This window comes from Watersipora subatra, chromosome 1 (assembly GCF_963576615.1).
Source record: "Watersipora subatra chromosome 1, tzWatSuba1.1, whole genome shotgun sequence".
NCBI classification, from domain to species: Eukaryota; Metazoa; Bryozoa; class Gymnolaemata; order Cheilostomatida; family Watersiporidae; genus Watersipora; species Watersipora subatra.
The window spans coordinates 63,237,703-63,258,922 of NC_088708.1; the positions used below are offsets into that span (position 1 = coordinate 63,237,703).

At 34.4% G+C, this 21,220-nt stretch overlaps 1 protein-coding gene across 1 annotated transcript in view; it reads left to right on the top strand.

The window, feature by feature from the left end:
• Positions 1–21,220, top strand: part of LOC137402059 (uncharacterized) — a 263,439-nt gene that overhangs the window by 206,355 nt on the left and 35,864 nt on the right. The window lies entirely within an intron of this gene.

The following is a 21,220-nucleotide window of genomic DNA, read 5'->3' on the forward strand; positions in this document are numbered from 1 at the left end:
AATGCAACTTTCAGCCGAGCTAGTGGCTATGGTTAATAGATATTAAAGCTAGTTGCATTTTTCAATGTGCTTTTTATGTTTTATATAATAAGGCTGTGAACCATTTGCACTGTAACCTAGAGAACGCTTTTGTGCAATCCTCTGTATTACCTTTTCAGTCTCGGTAGATTGTGCATTTTGTGCCCAATGTATAGCACAATATTTTAGAGTGTGTTTATTTTTCCTTATGCTTGATTGAATGTTTATATCAAAACGTTATAATTCTACTATTTGTAAATCTTGTCTGTACTAACTAGTAAGTTTACGATCACAAAATTTGAGCTCAGTAATCCTAAATCAAATTTACTTCAGGTTTTACAGTGCAGAAGTCTTTGTGTGTACTAATGACAAACTACTTCGTTGTAGCTTTCAACTCTTGTTTAGCGTAAATAAACTAACTGATTTGTAATATTTGAGGCTGTCTAGCAGCACAACTCCATAATTGCTAGTTGTTTGTGTGGTAGGGCTTCACATAAACATTCTCCTATGTGAGAAAACTGCTCAAGATCTTTAATTGGCATGTTGATATTTTTATGTTGATATATTACGAAGTAGTTGGTAGAGTGTATGTAAACACTGGTAAGATAAAAAAATTGTGCAACAGTGTTTATAATGTGTAGCTAGCATACAATCTGTGTAACACTGATGAATGCGCAATCACCACTCGCACTTTAAAATGTTCACAGATAGAGTTGGATGAAAAACAAGTGTAAAACAGGGTGACTAGCGATAAAAAATAGGAAAGAGTAAAAATGTTTTTTGAACATGATGCCATCTACACTACGCTGCATTTGGTCAGAAGAGGGAAGGGAATCAACGCTCAAAAAGAAGTAAATGGATGATGGCTATACCGATGAATGAAAGAGTTAAAGAGCAAAGATGAAAAAGTAAAGAGGGAAAGGAAACGGCTGCTATTAAACAAACCAGACCTGCTGGCAAATAGATACCAAACGATAATAAAATTTCAACTAGAATACGGAATAATTTATTTACTGTGACAGAAGAGAATACAAAGTATAATTTGGTGCAGAGTGTATAACATAACAAAACAACAAACTGGTTTCTCAGCATCATATGCACATTAAGCAAGTTACCCTTAAAACGAAAGCAACAGTTTTAGTTTTTTGTGTAAATTGATTGTTATGCAAAGGATGCTCAGAAACAAGTTTGTTGTTTTGTTATGCTACATGCTCTGGAATTTTTTCAAGTGTTGAGAGCACATCAGCTTATGTTGGCCAGTTTCGGCCAAAAGCTTTGGAGCCAATGAATGCCGAAGAACTTGTATATAAATAAAGGGCCTCTGCTATGCCAGAACAATCCGCAACTGCTTATGAAAAACAGTGAGTCAAAGGATCTCTAGAGATAAACCCCGACCTCTTCCTAGCAAAAAATATTTTGTAATAAACTAAGCAGATTTAAAACAGGAGCAGTCTTGAAGCGTCAGTACCCTTTCAGATCAAACTCTGCCAGTCAACTACAAGCATGGTAAAGGGTTAGTGAGACTCTGGATATAACAAAAGAGCCGACAATCATCTACTGTATGTAATAATTTTGAATTTTACTTTGTGCTGCGTGTGGAATCCACAGCTGTATATACTTTTGTGTGACACTGCAAGTATGCTATTTTCCATATCTCTGAAGCTATATATAATCTATGAAATTACAGACACCCACATTGTTTAAGCATAATGTAGTTCAGAACACATAACATTTGCATGAACTCTAACTAGATATATGAAGAATTCTCTTTAGCTGGTGCCTGCCAAAAATGCCTGGTGATCAGCATGATGTGTAATATAAATTATGATATATCTATGTAAATATTTCTCAAAGTATGTTCGTGTGTCGACGTATGTGTGTACTATATATCTATCAGTTTTCCGGCTCTACATGTAGATCTTAAAATCTTGATTTTTCCACCATCTGATGAATTTGAACTCATGACGATTTTTCATCGAGGAGGGTTTTATCTGGAGGCTCTACCACTGAGCTATAACGCGATATTAATCCTATGCATTTTTGCATCTGTTTTCATATACCGGCTATGCCATGCGCATGCAAATTATAAACTAGCCTTGCAAAAAAATAGCTATTAAAACTTTGCGATTAAAACTGCATTTGAACTCACGAAGGATTTAACGGATACACGAGCGCTAATTATTTTAGCATTGCGTTCGTGAATTATGATGCTACTGTTCAGAAATATTGTGAGACCTAAGTATATGCAACGCAATGCTTCTTCGTCTTCTTTTGTTTAAGCTGATACATTATCTCGAACTACAATTTTGACGATTTTTGTACTGAGTTTATACGTTACCAAACTATATACGTTTTGTCAACATTTTGTATCTTACATGCCTGCTAATTATTTGAAATCTACATTTACATGTAGTTACTAACTTATTCCAGAAGCTCCGGAGACTTTTTCACAGCTACATGAGGTTTTTTGGATACGGATTTGGTACTTTGCATTCCACAATCATTAAATACGTACTAAATCATTGTTTATTTAAAAAGTCTTTCACATTATTTCTTTTAGGTCAAATTAAAAAATTGTTGTTTGGATAAATATATTGCAATTTGTTATTAAACCTTTATTTAAATAGCGATATAGTAGGCCTATATTAACAAGCGCAATTTCCTTTTCTCAACAGAGGGATAAGACAAAGTCAGCAAAGGCACATGAAAATCACAAAAGTTCCCATCAGTGCTCGCTTTGTGGACTAACTTACACATCTTTCCTTCTAAACCTAACCGATTAGTAATTCGTAATTAATTTTACCTTTTGCAAAAAAAGGTTGTAAGATTGCTGTAAGATTATCTATTAGATTATCTGTAAGATTTATCGTGTAACATTACAAGTATCAGTTATTCCACGGTAGCTTATATTTACACATATTTACATACTTTGAGAAATATATATCTAGATTTACATTCTCTTATTACATTCTTAAACTTCTTATAATTTTTGAAGTTTATAATACAAGTTTTAAAGTTTGTTCTATTTTTGTTATTATTACACAACTATTAACCAATATAACAAAACCTTTATTTTATTCATGGTTTTTACATTATTTTTTGAATTTAAGTAACTTCTTCAATTATTTCTATTTTAAGAAGTTCTTTTTGTTTGTATGAATATTTAAAAAACTTTTTGATGCTTATTTTAACTCTTTGTTTTAACATATTTTCACTCTAATTTCATCACTCATCTGTTTGCGAACACTTATTATAATGGATAGAAAAATAAATGAAAGAAAGTCCTAACTGTGAAAGGAAAAGGTATTAGTAAAGGGAAAATATTAATACAACAATAGAACACTCTATGAGCAAGGTTGACTCCGAAGCGTGTTAGATAAAAAGTCAAGCATGCTTGAGTAAGATCTGATCATTGAGACAACATCTAAGTAGCATCTATGTGCTGCATGTGAATATTCATAAAACTAATGTAAACATGTCTACATTTTTGGTGGTTTATATGCCTAATGGGGAACCCGCCACCTTAAAAAATGGGTAATGAGCTATTTGTCTACTTTCTGGGTTGTGTGGAAATGACGTAAAAAAGTTCAATGTTCGAAAATATTAAAAGATTTTGCTTCTCATGCAACGACGGGTAGCACAGTTAGTATATATATTTCTCAAGGTTGATCGTACATGTATTATAGGTGCATTCAGCCATGGCTATCATTTTAGCATTGCGCTTACTCGTTACGATGCCCCTGCTAAAACTATTTTGGATTTGAGTGTATACAACACAACCTACTTTGTTTTTTGTTCCTTGGGGCTAATTTGGTCCGCTCCACAATATCGACAACGATTTATCTCCAATTTAAAATTTGGTGATTAGTGTACTGATTATATACGTTTTTAAAATATATACGTTGGTCGCCATTGCGAGTTCAGCGTTATCCATTATGATAATTTTTTTGAACTTCTATTGTTGGGTTTTCGCAAGATTCAATTATTATATTGCGGTTAAGGCCAATTATTTTCACGTGGAAAATTGTATTATCTCCGTAGGAAGAGCATCGGCATTCTCTCTCTGTTTGTTCAGGCAAATAGAGTACGGTTTCTCATCTTACATTTGTACCATGATCGAAAGGTACCAGTATCGTAGCATTCCAAAAATACAATTTTTAATATTTTTCAAAAACATGATGCTTTGTTGAGTTTTCTTGGACTTCTATTTTCAGTGTTTCACAAGGTTCAAGTGTTATATCCACGCTCAAGGAAAATTCCTTTCACATGAATCATTGTGGCATCTTTGTAAAAGAGGCTTGACATTCTTTCCCCGTTCGGTCAAACAAAGACAGCATGGTATTTCATTTTTACATTTGTACCAGTATCGAGAGGTACTGGTATCGTTGTATTCAAAGTTTTGAAGGACAGCTTTTTGTGGAACAGAAAATTTTACCCATGCACACTTCTACGCAATAATTGTTATTATTACTTCAACATATTCAGGAATTTTTTTTTGTTTTATCAATTTGTATTAATCGTATCATTAAGAAATCATATTATATTGTAAGCATAGCAAAACAGAATTAACTTTGCTATTACTTGCTAATTATTTCACAATTTCATCTAAACTCTTTTATACATGCAATTTTATTTCTTTGGACAAAGTTTGAAAACCTTTACATTTATTTTTATTTTTTCTCCCAATTTATTTCAACTACACAAAACACTTTTCTCATATATGCAGTTTGAAAATTAGAATGGTGAATGTTGTTATATGTTAAATACAAATCAACATTCTGTCTCCAGGCTTTTTGTTACCAGGGCAACACCGGGTAGCACAGCTAGTACTACATATATGATGCGTACGGCATGGTATTTAATGACTACATTTAGTGATTACATACATTTTTGAAGCAGATTTTTGGAAGTACATGTACTATTGTTTTTTACTGAAATTTTAATCAATCGAAATGAATGGTGGCACAAAATTTTATACATTAATAGCGGCATTTCTCTGACCATGCTAGCCATGTATTTGTTCATGTGCTGATCATGTACTGATCATGTATATGACGCACGAATCATAATAGCTTCTCAGCATGTAGTTACCCTCAATTAAAAAGAAAACCAACTTGTTGCTTTTCTGTCTGCCATTTCGCTTTCTAGCCGAATATTTTTTGTTCAAATGCATCGCCTAAGCGCCTGTCGCTCAACAGTCTAATTACCCATTTTTTATCTAGTCGTCATGCTACGCCATTGTGATTACCCCACATGATGTGCAGATAGTTACAACAAAGGGTCAAAACTGACTGCAAGTACATGTACATGAAAAGGTCTGCGTCATATTTTTACATGCCGCATATACATTTGGTTTATGCATAAATCTTGTGGAGTACGCCAGCAAAAAACATTTCTTCACCACAATTCGTGTGAAGGAAATATTCGATACAAAATAAAAATAGAATAGAGTTAGAAATTCAGTGTACTAAGTTCTTGAAACAGCTTTGGGAATCTTACCATCCAGGCTTGTAACACTGAGACACCTGCAGTGTGGCAGAGTACAAGTTTGAAAGCTGAACATGTTCTGTTGATCAGATGTGATGTGGCATGATTGGCGTTGACCTATAAGCTGTCTGTCTGTATGTAGAGCATTTATATTTGAATGTGGCTTCAGTCATTCCTAAAATGGCGAGTGACTGTTTACCTGATTCTCTTAGTATGTTTTCGGTTTGCATAAAAGTGATCTGCTTTAAAACCGGTTCATTAGCACTTATTGCAGAGTCGTCTGCTAATGTGTCTAGTTTAAACTTAGTTTCGCGACTGTTGCCTTTCCTATTGACGCTCCAACCTTCCACTAACCCAATCACTCTCCTGCGCACATGTAGTCACTAAGAGACTCTCCTTTTTCATCTCTGAGACTTGTTTGCTCATACACAATTTTGCTTAATATCCCTTATTGTTGCGTTTTTGGCAGACCAAATCTTGGTTTTGCACTCATGCTAATGACACTGATGCTTAGCACACTTTCTACAAGTTCTTGGAAACTTGTTCTTTTGTCGGGCAAACAACTTCTTTTTCCAGGCTTTTCTGCTTAGGATGCTATTGCTTTGACAACGTCAGCAACTGCTTGATCTGTGTAGACTGATATTGCTTTTTCTAAAACAATGTCAATTGTTGCTCTGTAAGATGAGTTTTGTTTGCATCTGGTTGGTATACTTCAATGCAAAACACAATCTTACCTTTCAGCATCTTGTCGGCTGATGATGGACCACCTGTATTTCTTGAACTTTAGTTGAATTGGCACTTGCCAAGCAATGTTTGCAGCTCGGCAAAAAAAAACATCAAATACTTCACCTGGCAGATACACTTCAAACTTGGTGATATACTACACCTGAATCAAGTTTCTTTCTTCCACAAAATATTGTTGTAATATTGAAAATAATGATTCATGTCTGTTTGCCGATGCACCACTCTGATGATTCTATTATTCTAGAGGCTTCTGAGCCAGCAGTATATAATTGGGCCACTTGTTGAGAGGCTATCAACTTTTTCAAATAAGCATGAAAGTACCTAGAATATTGCTATCTGCTTTTAAATTCATGCCAATTAGCCTCTCTGTCATTGTCTAGTACAGTAGCTTTCCAGGCTACGGCTTCACTGCCTTATGGTTTTCTGCTTTACCAAATGGAATATGAAGTTTTTCTGGTCCCTGGTTGCAGCATTTTTCCTTCCATACATTATCAAAAAAATCCTTTACAAAGTTATATTTTGAACAACATCGCTTGGTCTTTCTTGATAATTTAGTTTGAAAAAAAGTTTTAATAAGGCTGGCTAAAATTATAGTGAAAACAAAGCAAAGCTGGAAAATGTGTTCTGCACTCATGGTTACTTGGCTATATTGGTGAAACACAATTATTCTTAATTTGTGTGCAGCTAATTTGCTACTATATTTCTCTGATTACATTGGGTTAGATTTACTCTATAGTCTCACTATATAGTCTCCTGAATGGGAAATAATCTAAAGGTCCAGTGTTCTTTCCTTCTATTCATTTGGTTTAAATTAGACAGCTGTTTCTCGATGCTTTCTAGTGAGGGTTGTCTTAATATATCAGATTAGTTGCACCAGCTGATGATACTATTATAATTTAGTGAGTAAGAATTGCTAACAATTACATTTCCAAGTGTAAACAGTCTTTGATATTTGGGCAATCAAGTGATGCACTGGTAGACTCATGCTACTCAACCATGAGTCAAACAGGTCAAAACTTGTAATTTGGCAAATAGCAAGCCATCATTAATTCCTAAATTTTATTTACATCATCATCTCACGCCATTAGCTAAATACTAAATTAAGGAATTTTTCATACTTATGATACAAAAAAACATGCATGAAAATAGCCGATGAGATTAACAAATTCACATTAGGTTAACAAATATAACAGACTTTTAACAATCAGTTTAAAATATTGTATTAGTTTGCCACCGCCAGCAATTTTCCCTTTCTGCAAGTAAGAAACAATGTATATTACTTCTTGAATTTCATACAGTTTTCATTTACTTGTAGGCTAGTAGAATTTACTTATCTAACCACTATAGAGATATACTGATAGCTTTTTCTTGTTGTATTTCCCATCTGTGCTGTCTCTCAAAACAAAACTATCCAAACTTACATAATGTAGCGATCACAAATTTTCAGAAATACTATGATCTGCTTCAGTATGATCCAGAGATTATGACGAACAATTTTCACCAATGATAGATGTTTCGAAAAGATTACAACTAATAAAGCTAAGTATAGCTATGCATCTGCCATATATTCCATACAGCTGCATACAAATGTTTAGGCGATTTCTGGCTTTTTTTGGACCAGATTCACTCTCTCGACAAAAAAGGAAACGGTATCCAGCAGGCATGAACATGTCGAGACTTGGTAGCATTTCAATCCTGCTGCAGCAGCTGCCCTATAGATAGGTTTGCTTATTCATGTTTTCTAGATGCTGCCAAGGTGCATCACTGGTATAGCGCAGTGCATTTACATATGCTGCTTTTGGTTCTGCAAGGGTGTCCTGTTTACCCTTCCCAAATGTAGGGTATTGACCCTTTTATTATCTTCTGGTCTACCCTTGTACTGGTGGAACCGAATTAGATGTCTTACTGGTAGGAAATTTATATAACATGGCCTCTAAGTACTATATATCTATAATAGCAAGTAAAAGGGCCCAAATGTGATTCTCAACTAAGAATGAATGTACTTTACAAAATAATAAATAGTAACTTTTGTTAGTCAGGCTGTCTTAGCTGCTGACTTAAGTTGCTTCTATTTGATTAGATCTCAACCAATAATGTTCTTCAATTTTTCTTGATATATTTGCATGACCTTCATGACCTTCATAAAGCAGCAGCTATGACTTATTGTTAGAAACTTACCTTGAGAAGTTAATATTACGTGTTGCAAATCTTGCAATGCATAAATGATTGAAAACAATTTTAAACTGTTAAGATCCCGGTTATAAATGACATGCAGATTTTTTTTTAGTGTTTCATGTTGTTTCCCAGAAATTTAAACTTGCTCATATAATATGAATAATCTTTGAACAGCCAGTCTAGCAGAAAAATAGATCTTATCTGTTCGTCCTCCTTTTATTAGCTCCAGTCAGATTTATGTAAATTGTGAAGTTACAGTGAGTTTACTTGGTAGAGATAATCTCCACTACATCTAACTGGTTAGAGGAAATTGTATTGTAAGTCGCCTACCCTTGCTCCTTGTTAGTATAATAATTCATCTGATAGGATACCGAATATTAGTCAGCATAGCTCACCCCCTGCCTTCACAACAGTTCTGGCGGAAGTCAAGCCAAGATTTTCTGCACAATGTACTAAAGTATACATATATTCTACAATGGTGGCATTAGATGTTGATCTGATATCATCTGATGCTATGTATTTTAAAATAGAATAATGTCGTATATAGACAATTAATCAACCATTTTTGTTTCAAAACATTGATGAGAAAAGCATAACAAAAGATGTTTGTGATGTTAAATGAGATAAACTGACATGGATCATAGCATACACAGGCTTAATGATTCATTGCTTTATCAGGTTGCATTAAGGCAATAATTAATAGCTTAAAGATTAACTTGAGCAAAAGTTTAGTAGATTTTATCAGAAAGTATTTTTCTATCATTTGCGGTTGTTTTGACGATTGAAGTGATCTGACTGCCAAAATGCTTTCAAGAATAAAATTGAGAAAATTTGATTGCGGATAAAATGCTTGAAAAAAAAAATACGTGCAAAATGGTGCCACTAGTTGTTACCAATGCTGTACTTGATATTGGCTATTGCATTCCAGTTGGAGCATTACGCTTCTCTATTTAATTGATCTCATTAGAACTATAGACTCAATAATTGGACTTCGACTTGATCTGAGTGTTTTCATCGCAATCAGGTTTTATCAATTTTAATCAATAAACATCCTGGCAGTCAGATGACGTCAAACATAAAAAACAATCGATAGTAATGGGAAAATACTGATACTGATACTTTCTAATAAAACCTACCAAAATTTTGTGTGAGTTCATCTTTAAACAGTTCGTATTTCACCATAACAGATGACAGCTGCACCTGTAGTTTACATAGTGCAGTGTCTTTGCTGAACTCATGTTTGGAAAGAGAAATGTGTCTCAGCTGAGACTGCCATTGTCTTTCTCATACTCGTCGCTGATGATTTCTTCGTGAGGATCTATTTATTATTATTATTAGTGTTGTCCTATTTATCATGCGAGTAGGTCAGATACCAAATTAACATAATGTGCTCAACAAGTGTCAGCTTCATTGTTTCTTTTCGCTAATATTGACAGCATTTTATACAATAATTTGGTACAATGAAGTGTTATAATATAGTGCTATACTCCACTGGTACACTTCAGCGCTACTGTTTCATTAGAATGATGCTTAAGCTGATTTCATTTATGATTTTCTTGAAGATTTGTACACAAAAATAAAATGAAAGAACTAACAAATTTAGGGAAATCTGCAAGTTTATAAAATTATCCTAAATCATTTGAATATCATAAATTGATTTTGTAGCACCACACTCACCTATTTTAAATGCTAACCCTACTTTTTGCTGTGTAAAATAATTGTTCACTCATTTAATTCAATGCTGAGGTATGACATAAAAATTATAACAAATTTCAACAGTAATAACTTCTTTGTGTATAGACTTATGGCAAAACCAACAACAGGATGTTGAAACACTGATGAATAAATATTTGAGTTGCTAACCATGCAGTGTTTCATATACATGTATGTTTATATAAAAACAATTTCATATCTGCTAATGGTAATTTTTTCAATGTATTAACCTGTGCTTTAACCTAATTTCAAACAGCTAATAGAGACAACACCTTCAGCTTTACAATACTCTACTGCAGATGGTGAACAGGCGCTCTTGTCCAAACTCCTTAATCATTACAACCACTGGACAAAAGGTTTGGTTGTGATCAGCTAAGTCGCAGTGTTCCATCAACTAGCATAAGCGATCTAATAAATTAACCAATACAAATAAGGAGTTACGTGTAAACCATTTGCGCTATCTATTTATTGCCATATTTACACCTTTTACTTATATCACTATTTAGATTTGTTCTAAGCTGCCACAGGACAGCAAATCTGAGTTTATTTTCATACGATTTATGTCAAACCAGTTGATAGGATTTTAGGATATGATTACATTTTAGATGGTAAAAAAGCTGAAATATTTTATCACCACATATACATACCAAACCAGCCAAACAAACTTTTCTGTTAAATTTAATGATGGAGTTTAAAATTTTGTTTTTAAAACACTAAATTCCACGAACAAAAAATGCAAGAGGAATGCATGTAGAAATCAACTATAACTAGTAACTATGGCAACTTGCTTACTACATAGAATAAGTGTTGAATATGTATAGCACTGTATATACTGTGTAGCTTTTGTATATGTGTATATTTTGGTAGAGAGACCTAAAAAAGATGATCGTGTCGTCTAAAGCTTTACCCAACAATCTCTTGGAAGAAAATCTGAGTTACAGTCTCTTTGACGTGAATACTATAACTACTATTGCTTCTGCTGAGATATACAACAGCTATCAGTGTTTTATATATTAGTACTTGTAGCAAAATCAGAATCTGTCAGCAAACAACTGAAAGCCTAGAGTGTAACCTCATCTGCTTGCAATGAAGATTATGAATGGTAAGCCGACACTGTTACTATGTTGACTAGTTTACTCAGCTGCCATAAGTCTTCCTTATCTTCATTACTTTTCCCTGATGCCATTATAACATTTAGTCATTTTCAAGTTTGTCAGGTCACACAGAAGTTTACTCAATGCTGTAAAAATTGAGCAAGATGGAACTGGTTTTAGACAAGGATTTGGACCATAGAGCTATGCTGTGTATTCAAGATCTAAACCATATAGCTATGCTATGTATGCCTGCAAGTTTACAAAGGCTCTGAGTGGTTCCACTCCACAGGCACAGCAGGTCAATTAATCTTCATTTCTGTTCATATTTGAACTATCAACACCTTTGCTACTTTTTTAGGAGGCTTCTGTTAATGAATTATAGTTTAATTTGCTTGCCATCGTTATGGTTGCGACAATCACATTACACATTTTGTTCCCAAAACTACATGTATAAAAGGCTAGATACTTTCTGAACCTTTTGTAAAAGTCTAACTGGCTCTGTAGATCTGCATGTTGTAGAAATTTGAAAATTGTGGCCAAAAGTTATGTTGCTTCAAGTTGGTGTTAAATCCTACACTTGTGTAAAGAGCTAAACATAAACAACTTTAGTGACATTGCAAAGGTTGTAATAGAGTTACTATAGGTATTGTAAGTAACTGTTTGAGAGGTTATCCAAACTCAAGGCTAAAGTGGTTCAATTTGTTTTCAGAAAGTGCATGACCAGTCTCTCTATCGCGCTGTAGATTTAAAGTTGCTCCTAATTAGGTGATAAACCTACACATTTCAGTCATAATGCCACACTTATAGTTATCTGTGGTTGAGGCTGCGATGCCTTCAGTTATCAATGGTAAATGCCACCTTTAAAATATTTACAACTTTGTTTTCATCATTTTGTTGTCAGATGCTCTCATTTCTTATGGAAGGCTTGAATCAGTGGAAAACAGTTCCTTAGGCCAAACCAGCACATCACTACACTAACAAATAATTTATTACAGTAGATTTTATTCAAACCAAAACTTTAAACTATATAGCTTAGGGATAGCTCATATCTTACCTTTGGCTGTTTGATCAAAGTCTAGTTTTCTCCCTACTGGCTGAACGGCTTTTTAGCCAGATGATAATATACATTGCTGTGAAAGCTTGTAAGAGTGTGAACTCATAAAATACAACTGACATAACTACTGATTGTATTAGCTCAGCAGTAACCTGTAATTCTTTTAATTCTGAATACGTAACATTGAACTGCTTTTATGACTATATACTACTTATGCATGACTAATATAGTAATCGTAGTTATCTCGACTAGTAAATAAATACTTGAGAAGTCAAAAAGTTTTCATGTAAAAAGCTACTCATCCTTTTAATGGCCACCACTAGGGGTCACTTCACAAATGACCTACATACTCATAGGTAATCGTATTGTTGCATCTTGCCTGCTATTGCATAGTTGCAGAGCATAGCCTTCATTCTGGAAGAATTAAGAAATGCCTGTAAAAGTTGGTGCAGAGTGAAAGGTGAAAGAAAACTATTTATTTGAAGCGGAAGTGGAACCATTTTGACAAAAAACTATTATTGTTAGCCAATCCTTAAAGATTGGCTTACAACAAAATTCACATTACAGTTATTTGGTATCAAAAAATTCATCATGTCTTACTCTGTTGTGTTGTAAGTGCCAAATATACGGATATGTGATTACAAGCTCTTAAAAGCTCAAAAACGAAAAGCCGTCATAGATTGGAATCTCTTTATTTCTCTGACGCAGTCATGAAATATATTTATGGTCTTGTCACGTGATGTTCTCACATGAATTGAAAGGCCAATAAAAAGCTGAATATAAAACTTATCGTAGCACTAGTTTATGACAAACACTTCGGGTTTTGTCGAAGACCCCGTATCAAATATAGATGCTCGCTACTTTACAGTACTGTTTCGGTTTGGTCTATTCGGCAAGTCGTAATCTGATCATGTGACCCAATACTTCGCAAATAATTTCTGAAACACTTTTCGATTATCACAAGTGACCAACAAGCTCGTCATGATTACCAAACAATGATATGTACTCCTTCAAGCTAAGGCTAAAAACATTTCATGAATTTTTACGGTAAGTTATAAGATATCACTGCTAAAAGTGACAGCATTACAATGATGATAAAACAGGTGAGTAAGAACAATAGACATGGTTTTATTGAATGTGTGATGTACGTTTGTGAAAATATTTTGATGAATAAAGTTGCATGAAAGTGTAAACAGAAACCATCTACCACAGCTACGTCGCATTTGAGCCGTTCTGGAAAGAGAATCAAAACTACGGCGGTCTCGTATGGCTGTGATTAACTGTTCGTTTTTGAGCTATTAAGAGCTTGTAATCACATTTCCACATATTTTGCACCTACAACACAACAGAGTAGGACCTGGTGAATCTTTTCATATCAAATAACTGTAATATTTTTGCAAGTATAACTGGAATTTTGTTGCAAGTCAACCTTGAAGAGTGGACTGGGTGTGGCTATGATGATCATTGTTGCCGTTATTGCTTTTTATCGCCATTCTCAACGAGGGCTGCTGACTTTGCTGATGTTTAATCAGGATTCATGGAAGATATAATTTATATGCCTTTCTCAATGATGGGTGAGCTGAGCAATTTTTAGTCAGGCAGCTTGCTTAGGTGTTACTTTGCGGATGATTGGAGTCACTCAAAGGATTAAGGCTAATCAATGAATACATCGGAAAAATTTGATATGCCAAACTCATTAGCTTTTGCCAATAATGTTCCTATAAGGATTAGTTTGCCATGGGCCAATTTCAACTACAACTTGCTGGCATTTAGTTCAGGTTGGAAATTGTACACAAAGTCGGCATTGGAGACGTGGGTTAAAAGTTTGTCAAGCCATGTCATGTTGCTATAGCAAAGTTCCTTACTGGCTCTGGATTTTTTTAGTTTTTGTAAACAAAAGAGCTGATAACCTTGGCTCTCTGGAGCCTAAATAGGTAATGTATCTCTGTTGACAATCACATGCGTTGTTGACAGTCTGCTAAGAACTGCTAAAAGCACAAGTAATAAACTCACACGCACAAGTGTTAAGTTGCAAAAAATTGTTTGCGATGAGAATATTCTACGCTAAAAGGGCAAACAACAAGAGCAATCACAAAGCAAAAAAGAAATTTTATGTTACCCAGATTAAAACTCCTGCATTGTAAAACTAAAAATACACGCTACTTACCTGAGAAGCGTTACACTGTACAGGTATAAAACACACTATAATATCAACAAATGGACTGAATCTATACAAAAAGACTCTTGAAAGGCACAACGCTGTAGAATATATTATCTATCTGCCAGTACATACCATAGCATTATCTTTTATTGATTATCTGGTGGTGGAAAATATGCATCATATAGCTGCTGCCTACCAATAATTTCTTTGTATTCATTCTATAATAGACCAGCAACATATGAATAATAATGGACATGCACAATATTAAGACTATATTTACATGATACAACTCTGTGTTGTATCATGTAAATAGAATTTGACATTTATCAGGCTATCACTAAACTTGTAGTTAAAGTTGTCCTACCATACAAACCACACAAACAAGATCATGATCATCATTTTCTTTCAAGGACGAAAGGAGCATCAGACTCAAATGACCTTTTAAATTGGAGGTAATAGGTGTAGACATAACGAATGTATTAGTGCTCTCTGTCAACATAGAACCTAGTTCTGGTAGCTAACATATTTTTTGTTGGCAAATTGATCTCATATGTCGTAGGCATATTATACATAGTTTTTTTCTAATTAGATTTTCTGTTACCAGATTTTTATTTTAGTCTATTGCATAGATGACATATTGCAAAACATCAGCTTTAAAATATGAATTTGCAAACATTATGTTATGGCAACAGTCTAATGCAGATACTGATACAAAGTTTCTTAGTTTTAGAACTCAGCACTATCTATGGTTAACTGAGTATGAAACACAAACTTAACAACAAAAGTTTTTCCTGATACCGTAATTTAGCCTTGGATCTTATGAGAAATGTTTAAGTGATTTACTCTGTTTAGATAAGTATAACAGTCCTTAGTTATTTGGGGTAAACATCTACACGTAATCCCTCTCTACCAATTGTGGTTACACTTGAGTGGACAGAACACTCTCAGTCCTACAGAATGTGTACGTTATTTAGTACCTTCATTGTCTATTACCTGTCTCTTTAACTCAACAGCCTCTATTAACTATACTTTTGTATGAGGGTTTGGCTGCAGTGAAATAAACAGCACCAGATTGCCGAATATTATCAAAAGGCTGCTAATGAAATGGTATGGTATCTTTAAGCATTTTTATGCTGAGCTGCCTTTTGGTTTCAATAGACGTTCATAGCCTGGTGATTAACAAATGGCAATCTTTTTTTCAGATTTATTTAAAGAGATATTTAAAGAGTGTAGACTTTGCTAAGAGATCTTACCAACAATGGGCATGCTTGTATATTTCAAGTAATCTGAAAAGATAATGCGCAAAAACACAAGGACACTAATTATACGCCAATAAGCTCACGGTAGCTGATTCTGATCTTACTACTAGTGGTTTGCTATCATAACAATGGAAAATATAAGCAAGTGTGTTTTCTAATAAAACATAATAATATCAAAAAAAATATTTGAACTTAAAATAAAAAATGAAGATACTTTCAAATGAGTGTGTGTGTGTGGTTGCGCAATTGTGGTAGTCTGCAAAAATGGTATGAATTGTCACAGGTTTTGACTGATTTCATCCAAACCTCACATGCGTATGCTCTACTTTTCACCACTTTGCAAAAAGCATTTGATTTTAAGACTCTGTCTAGCTCCTGAGACCTGTCTCTTTAAAACCTACCTGTGGGCTACCTGCGTTGAATATAAAAAATAACAGTGAGTATTGCTGGGCTTACTCCTAGTAATGCCTAAAAGCATCATTGTACAAATCCAACTAATAAGCATTGTTTTAAAAACCTCTATTTTCTATGCAAGTTTTATGATAGAATATCGCATATATAAACACAAAAGACAATGCTTATTATTGCTCAAGTTTGAGGCCCCTGATATTATTCACTGAGTAGATGCTGCCAGGCTTGTACAGCTTGTACAAGCCTACAGGCCATCGAAGCCTACACAGCTTATATAGGTACCAATAGATAAATTGTTTGCTAGTACTACTTGTGTTATTTGTACTTAGCTGATCCATGCTAACAACTAGTTTTGAAGTCACTCTAAATCTTTTTAATTATTATAAATTTAATAATCAGTTTACCGAAATTCTAAAATATAGAAAAAATCAAACAAGAACACGAGCAGCCACTTTATTTTCTCTGTTCATGGCAAGAAGCCCAATCAGTCTTTTGGACCTTTGTAACCTTCATATAATTCATAATAAACATTTATCTCTCAATGAGTGAAACATTAATCCTTGAATATAGGCCACAAAACAGAGAATCATTAAATTGCATGCATATTTATTCCTATGAGTGTGCCTCACTGCTCTTCCTCTGACAAGAGCTATCTCATTACTTGTACAGAGCAGTAACAAGCATTACAAAGGGTTATAAAAATGCAAGTTTCAAGCACATCTTTGCTATAGTCATCAGCAGTGAAATCAGCAACAATATTGGCAATAAGATAACAATATAAAAAGACAAAGTTGAAGGATTTTATGTAGAGGTCTTTTTTCCAATATTCGTAAGCTAAGAAGTTGTATTTACAGTAAAGGCTCACCTGCTTGAAATTGCCCTGTTTCTTATAAACAGTTTTTGCTGGAGCACTTCTAGCTCCTGGCAACATACATATCATCGCAAACATTATCAAAATCCTGATAAGCAAGTGCTCAGTGGTGTGTCCTGATAGGCAAGTGCTCAGTGTTGAGTCCTAATTAGGGGAATTTTTTATACCTTTAGCAAAGTAGAGTGAGACTGCCAAAAACTAGAGCACAACGGGACGCTGAGGCTGGCTACATCTCTATGATTGGTGATCTTTCAGTGGGGTGAGTTTAAAAGATTTTGAAATCAACATGACAGGATTAATTCTAGAGTTTTTGTTCCTATCACTAATACAATGGGGTGATAATTGGTATACACGCACCAAAACAATTTTGGCAAAGAATACGTTGTCTGCACCTTGAATGCCTTCTCTTTTGCTAAACTCCATCTTTTTGGAAGTTCTAAAAATTTCCAGTAAAAACTGACTTAAAGGTTGACTTGCAACAAAATTCACAATACAGTTATTTGGTATTAAAAGATTCACTATGTCTTACTTTTAGACGATTAGACCAAGCCGAAACAAAACTGTAAAGTAGCGAGCATCTATATTTGATACGAGCTTTTCAGTAAAACCCGAAGTGTTTGTCATAAAATAGTGCTATGAGAAGTTTTATATTGAGCCTTTTATCAGCCTTTCAATTCATGTGAGAACACCACATGTCAAAACAATGACCAAATGGATTGACTACGTAAGAAAAATAAAATAATTCTAATCTACGGCAGTTTTGTGATGGCGGCGATTAACTGTTTGTGTTTGAGCTTTCAAGAGCTTGCAATCAAATTTCCATATATTTTGAACCTACAACCCAGCCGAGTAAGACATGGTGAATTTTTTGAGACCAAATAATTGTAATGTGCACATGAAAACATTCTGATGCTAATATGGCTCTAGAATAAAAAATGTGAGAAATTTGCATCAAAGACATGAAAACTTTGTACGAATTTACTATTTAACCAGACCAAACCAGTTTATTTGACTAAAGACAAACTCTTTCCAGAAAGTTTATGTTTTAGTTTCCATTAACTATACATTGTGGACTAGTGTAATTTAGATATTGTGCTCAAATAGAGTGCAATTTTAATTTATGTAACATAAATTAACGTTGCAGGGAATTTGAGTATTTGGATAATTTTGAAAAGGAGTATGTATTGGCTCTATAGAAGAATTCGGGTAGGTTTTATCTATGTGGGTTGCTTCTAAAGACTCCCCTCCCCGTGTCATATTGAGACTACTACAAAATAATTTGAACCTACCCATATAGGTTGCAACAAATTGTGGAAAAGGAAGTGTTATAAGTGATAAAGGTGATAACAACTTTTTTCTGTTTCTTGTAAAGCTGACAAAAGTTGCTCAGAGGGCTCGTCTTAGCTATAGCCTAAAATGTTAACAAATGAAAACTTTTCCTTATAAATTATGGCAAACTAAAAACTAGACTCTTCTATTGGTAAAGTTAATTTATGTGTCCTGTTTTGGCAACATTTATAAATCTATAAAACAGTTGTAGTTTTGTTTGTAAATTGGTTGATCAAAAGAGACATCTCAGTCAAAAGCCACTCCCTGCCCAGCATCAACCCTTAGCTGCAATAGAATACTACAACCGACATAGATTGGCTTACAAAACCAAAGCAGATGGTAAAATAGTTTCTAGTGATGCATTCACCTAAAAAGATCAGAAGGATACTCAACAAATATAAACATAAGACTGTCAAAACATTAAACAAATACATCGGTTTCTTCAGAAACAGAAGAGAGCAAAATACTTGTATAACAACAAACAATTGAAAAATCTCTGCTTGCTTTCTAAAATGGGACAGTAGGCTACCGCGATTGCCAGCAGGGAAATCCCATAATAGTTGATCCTTAATCTCTTGATAAATGTGTGACGCAAGATTAAGAGCGCTTATCACTACTCTGCCCTCTCCCGACTACTAGCTTGCGAAGTATATTTGTGTGCATAGTAGGTATTGTGTGCATTGTACTTGGCATTTCGTTCTGGCACTATGGGTTGCTAATATTGCGCAATTCTTTGTTTGATAGAAAGTTAAGTGTCATTTATCAGCCTCGCATTTCTTTATAGCAAGAGTTTCTAGACACGATAGTCCAAAGTTCCTTATACAGTTTCATTTGGCCAACACTGCAAATAATAAGCAATTAAGAGAACATCTAATTTTGTTCACAGATTAAAAGTATGTGGTTTTTGGTAGTTCCTGTGAACATAGGCTTCTGTGAGAGCAGCCAGTACTGGTGAATGCTTAAAACTGTCATTAGAAATCTTTATTTATCTTTTCTTCAAATTGTGACAAATTGCTTCTTAAAACACATTCAATTTAGCCTTATTTGCAACTTAATACTAATGTTATTTGTCTTGACAACAATGTTTGAGTCTGCAAGCTAAATAAAATAATGGCATCATAACAACAAACAAGTGAAAAATCTCTTTGTTTGCTCTCTAAAATAGGGACAGTTCCTTGATTGCCAGCAGGGGAGTCCCCTAATAATTGCTACTTAATCTCCTGATAAACATGTGTGGCGTAAGATTAAGAGCGCTTACCGCTACTCTGCCCTCTCCTCACTACTAGCTTGTGAAGTAGATTGTGCATGGCTCGTGCAGCTGACTGCAGATATTGTGCGCATTTTACTTGGTATTACTCTAGCATTAGAGTTGCAAATATTTCTTACTTCTTGGGTTCATAGAGAGAAAGCTAAGTGAAATTTATCACCCTCACATCTATTTATAGCAAGAGTTTCTAGACATGATAGTCCAATGTTCTTTATACAGTTAAAAAAATAAGAGCGATACAGTTATGCGGCAGCCTAAGAAGTGACCTTCTAACTCTGCTTGTGATTTAAAACACATTCAGAGAGTTTTTCTATTCTACTAGAAAAACTGTTTGATCTCTAAACCAGCATGCTATTGAAAGCATAAATTATACTAAAACCTTTGGTCTTAAAACAAAAGCTTAGATAACTTGGAGTTTGATTACACTATCAAAAACCTTTGTCCGGTAAGAGTTGGATTATGACCTTTAAAAGAGGGGTTTATTCCAATAGACTTAGATTTTGACATAGCCATAAATTCTCAGAAGAAAACTCATTATATCTAACAAACATATTTTCATGCTTGACCATATTGTGTTCAACTTCAGTAACAACATTTTCACTATTTCTTGACTTCACATTGATGTTTAAAGCCCTGTTTATTTGCTCGCGATATTGTCTCATCACACATTGGCTATTTCGAGGTCAGCTAGCTCAGTTATCTGTTGAAAATTCCTGTTCACTATTTTACTGGGGGACACACCTATTTAGTGCTGTTCAAATTTAGGCTCACTGCTGCATTTTTGTTTCTTCATTGCTATGAATTGATATGTAGCCTCTGCAGACGCCCAAACAAATTTTAGCGGTTCTGGACTCATAAGCTCTGCTTGGTAAACAATTTGGTTGTTTTCACTTCATGCGTTGAACTCTCTCAGTAGTTTTAGCAATGTTTCAAAGCTGATAGCATACAGTTTTTTATGACAACCGTAATCTATAATGTTCCCCTTGAACTCTGCAGGCCAACTAATGGAGATTTTGATAATGCGGGATTTACAAGCTACCAGAGTTCACTTCATCGGTCTAACAATTATTTAGACGTAATTATTTCAAATTATCATTTGTGTCAGATATTTAGCTTAACAAGAAACTGCTCGCATGTAACTAATCTAAAAATTATATAATGTGATAGAAAGTTAACAACTCTTATAACATAAGCAACTGTTTTTAGACTGCTGGCCGCAACACTAATATAATTTAGTTATAGAATTATTAAAAATTTCTCTGAGTGCAACATATCCCGCTGCGGTGTCAAACTTGTCAAGGCATCTATTCATGTTTCCGCATTTAACTTTGATAATCTAGAAATAATTACAATGAAGATTTGAAAGGGTTTGCTAAATAAGGTTGACTCATTTATTCTCAATACAATGAAGCAGAAGGTGAGAAGTGTAGAGAAAACTATAAGAGTTGTCATTCCCCATACAGGTCCTGGTGACACCCTGAATCTCTATGAAATGAACACCTTGACCCCCCTGTGATAGGTTGCTACGGAGGTCTCCCAACCAATATGGGGACCAAAATTTATACTATTCTAAAGTCTAAAATGTTCATGTGCTGGCTAGAAATCTACTATTCAAGTTTCTAGCTATCAAAAGGCTA